Below are 4,810 nucleotides of genomic sequence, written 5' to 3'. Positions count from 1 at the left end.
TACGCGAATCGCTAGGGCCTTGGTGCTAACTGGTTATCGTAAAAGGTAGGCGATAAGAAAAATAAGACCTATCTTAATATGATATAGATAAGTGTGACTGGCTAGCTACAAAATCTGCAAAGAAATCTAGTCTTAATTGCTTCACGGAACAAGCTATGACAAAAATCTAGGTTCTCTTCGTTCACAGATCATAAGTTTGAGAATCCTTGTCTTAGGTGCTAGTGGCCTTTATTAAGAAAGATAAAAGAAAACTGCTAGGTATTGAACGGTATTGATCAGTGCGGATAGAGGAACGTGACGAAAATAAGTATTGGGGTCTTATTATTAGGTACGTTGTTCCATCCCCTCACCTACTGGTTGAGCGATTAAAGAACAGCTTAGACAAGGTAAAATTCGTGACTTATAAAATTTTGCAATCGCTTCATGGAGCAAAATTGTTATTTGTGAAAACTATTTTGGCAAATGTGAAGTTTAATTGGTAACTCTATATGTGTTATAGAATGCTGTTTGTTTTCCTAACAATAAAATAAAATAAACATTACGGAGAGGCTGAAAAAATTCGTCTCTACGTCCGAAATGAAAACAGTCACACATGTTACTTCGATTTGTTACATTTCTCATGCACGTTCACGAATGGTTAAAAATCCACAAATTACTCGTATGTTTATTTTTCAGGTTAATTTATGTGCACTTTTTATTTCAGAACAATTCCAGATGTAAGTGCCTACCCATATCTTTCCACAAATAAATTAGGGGGCACATATGTACCATCCTGGACTGCATCTCACTTAACACCAGGTGCGGTTGCGGTCAAATAGGTATCTGAGTTGTCTTACATAAGAAAAAAAATATCAAGGTAGGTTTTCAGGTACGTTTATGCGACTTTTTTTTACAAAATCATCCAATAGAAGTCAGTAAAGGCTAGTCATCGAATCGGTAGTAGATAGAGTCATCCAATCGTATTACCTCGCGACGAACGCCGTAAATCAATTCGCTTTCGCTTCGCTTCTCGAGCAAACATCGCCTCATACCCTTCAATATCCGATATTTACTTCGCAGACAATTTCCAAAATTGGAAAGAAAATTAAGTTTTAAATACAATAACGAAACGATAAACATCCGTTCTTTATTGTTATTATGAGCCTATAGCTACTATATGGCCTGTTGGGAATATTTTACGGAATATTTTGCTATTTACTTGTGTGACATATTAATTGAAACTTTGTAGGTCATTTAGTCTCCACTGTAGGAGGACGATCATCACAATTTACCACAGGCAAATGGAAAATTTTGCCAGATGGGAGGTCTGATGTTGGCATATTTCTCCCTTTAGTCACCTCTTACGTCATCCAATGAAGTGGTCACACGACTAAGATTACATAATTGTATGGCATAAATGTTAGGTTTCAATTTGATGCTGGCTTTCTGTAATTAATTCTAAGTTGCAAACGTTCAAATTTTGGATGAAAATTGAAAACATGAGTGAAACGCCGGGTGTTCTTCCAACTTCAATATTCATTTTCGAGTTAGCGGCCAGTTGCGGTCTATTTTCTAGCGCCACAACCGGCCGCAACGCGAAATTCGTGTGTTAAAGTTTTCGCGAGTTATTTTTGTGGCATTTCTATAAATTTTTTTAGTTTTTAAAATATCGAGGATAAGAGAAACTTAAAGTGACGTAGGAACAGTGTGCTTACCATGAGTTTACGTTAGGTAAGCTCGCTAGCGAGTGCGAAGATTTTAGTTCTTGAAAGTAACCGTTTGGAGCTGTGAACCGCTGTCATACATTTAATGTCATTTTTACGCAGTCGCTAGCGAGCACACATAACGTAAACTCATGGTAAGCACGCTGTTCATTCATACTTTTTAATATAATTGGTACACAAAAGAAATATGAAACGTACATTCTAAATTCGAGTTGTTAACAATTCACGTGAAATTTGTAAGTACTTATTAACACGTGTAGACTTATTTCAAAGACCCTCTCGTTATCGTTACCCATGTTTTCGTAATTATCATATTTAGGCCCGATTCGACCAAAGTTTTATCCGAGAATAGTCTGTTACGAGTTCCTGGTATAAGTGGCACATTGACAGTTTCAGTATGGGAATTTTTATTTTATTTTATTTTTCTTTATTCAGAAAACCACAGCTCTTTATAATAATAATACAAACAGAATTATGTCAAAATGTCGAATAACTGACGATTTATTCTGTGATTAATATTTACTCTTGTTTGGTCGAATCCACCCTTAAGACAGCAATTTTCCGGATAACATTTTTACCGTAATTTACCGTATTATTTGCTCGGTGAGCCAAGGAAGGCTTTTGTAGAGATTGCATTAGCATATTTTCGTGCCAAAACAACCCTCATGACGAAATATGAAATAAAACAAGGCAACGGACGACAGTAGGTACATCAAGGTAATCACTGTGAAACTTCATGCTATAGTAATACGTGTAATTTTACGACTAAATAAACGCATACCTACCTGTGGACAGGTTTGTTAGGTGGGTCGGAATATGACTAACTTTGACATAAATCTAATCAAACGGTGGCAAAGGATATTTAATTGAATTTTGCGTGAACGGCATAAAGGCTTAGGCTGGGTTGCACCACCCTAATTTAACTTTGACAAACGTCAAAAGTTTGTCAAACTCCATACAAAATACACCCGTTAACGTAATAGGTATTTACTGGTAAAGTTAGGTGGTGCAACTCAGCCTTAAAGTTTAATCTTGTGAATCGATACAGAACTTTGAGTGGTGTTTATAAGCTTGTACAGTCAACAGCATATCAGACTAAGAATTGTTGGAAAATCGCACCTGTTATAACAACTACAAATCCAGGTTTTAACTTTACCTTCAACTTCACTCAGAGAAAACAAAAGCCAGTTTTGAAATCCAACCATGGCTCAGAATAAAAAATTGTTGGTACCTATACAATACTGCATTCATAGCTCTGGGACCTACGAGAGTGAACAATGAGACAGAAAATAGATACTTGTCAGCAAAAATGTGCTCTCAAATGTGCATTTAGGTACTGATCACAATTTTGCAGTCAGATAACTCAAAATCATTTGGAATCCGGCCATATTTTGGACACCATATTATACATACCGGGAGGTACAAATTGAACCAGTTTCGGTTTAATAATAAACTAGATGAAAACCCGGCTTCGCTCGGGTGCAATTTGACTCATATTACACAATTATAGGTGCAACATGTAGATAGATGTTTCTGTAGTCATCGGTTCTCAAAGAATATTAAATATAGATTCATATAGCTTCGTTAGTTGTGTTTAATAAATATGGTAAATAAAAACGACAAATGATTTTACACAAATTATTTTTATTTTAAATCAACATTCAAAATAAACTAAGACAAATTAACAAAACAATCAATATCAATCGTTAATATAGGTTATGTAAATAACTCTTATTAATAGTGAGAAACGGGATCAGATAAGAAAATACTATTTTCATCAATATCTGGCTCCGGAAGTCCGAAATCTGTTAGTCTCTTTCCGTGGAGTTTTAATGTTTCATCAATTTCTTGTAAAGCCAACTGTTTGGATAATATTTCAGGGCGGGATCTTGTAAAGTTTTCGATAAAATGTGATGCAAATTTTTCCCAAAGAGCATTAGGATCAGTTACTTCACAAAACACGCAAATTAACGCAAACAGCTGTCGTAATTGCCGAGGAAGTTTGAAACCAATTGCTTCATCCAAACATCTTTCCCATTCTTGATCGTCAAAAAGTAGCCCCCTTGCTTGAGCAGCTTCTCGAAATGATGTGTACATAATATTTTCATATTAATAAGTTCTAACATCTCTGAAGCAAGTCGGCCCTTTGACGTGAAGAAGTAATAGCCGGAGATAATATCGTTCCCGATCAGAAAAGGAATAATTATACATTCTTGCAATTACTTTATCAGCCGCTGACTGAGATATTCCGTGGTNCTATAGATGACCCACGCTGAACTGTCCCGCCAAACTCAATGACAGGGGGGCGCTACCATCGTTCAACTATATGGTTTCCAACATGGCAAAAATCGGAACCAGCGATCCGGTATTGACGGTGGCGCCCCACTGTCAATGTCATCGATAGGACAGTCCAGTATTTTAGAACTATATAAGGTTATGGCTAATATTCTTTTTTTGTGGTTGAATCGGCCAATACCAGGTTTAAAGAAAAAACACATAACAAAGAGTATATTATCATAAAAATCGCGAAACGCACTGATTTCCATTTATTTATGGATCGATGACAACCCAGCTTTTGGCGTTGATCGCATAGTGAGTGGATGGTGAACTACTAAAGATGGCGACAGCGGTTTGTTTGTCAATGCCATCGGAATTTAACGAAATTCTCCATTATCCGAATTTTGCGGATATATGTTGTCGACTCAAAATCGTTATTTTTTTATGCTTTGTTATTCATATAAGGTTTCGATCCAGTCTACCGTACCCCTTGACGAAATTATTAATATAGATTGCATTTAATTTTACAGTAACCGCGCGCGAAATCCAGCTGTTGGTAATGCTGGCTGTAATACGTTTTCGAAAAAAGAAAAATACTTTATGAGCGACAACTCATTAACGCGTGTCATTTGTTTATTCAAAATTGAAATTCGAATAAATTTCTACCTATAATTTTTTTTTTGTTAGATTTATGACCATTTGCGGTTTGCATATTTCAACCAGCCAGTGTCAAGTAAGTATCGTAATATTTCAAGCTATCAAAATAGGTTACAATTAGGATTGCACAGATTATTGAGAGTAATTATGTATGTCCAAAATTTTCAATACCT

Source organism: Ostrinia furnacalis, unplaced genomic scaffold (assembly GCF_004193835.3).
Source record: "Ostrinia furnacalis isolate ACB-3 unplaced genomic scaffold, ASM419383v2 OfSCF2350, whole genome shotgun sequence".
Taxonomy (NCBI): Eukaryota; Metazoa; Arthropoda; class Insecta; order Lepidoptera; family Crambidae; genus Ostrinia; species Ostrinia furnacalis.
Note: the sequence above shows the minus strand (reverse complement) of the source record.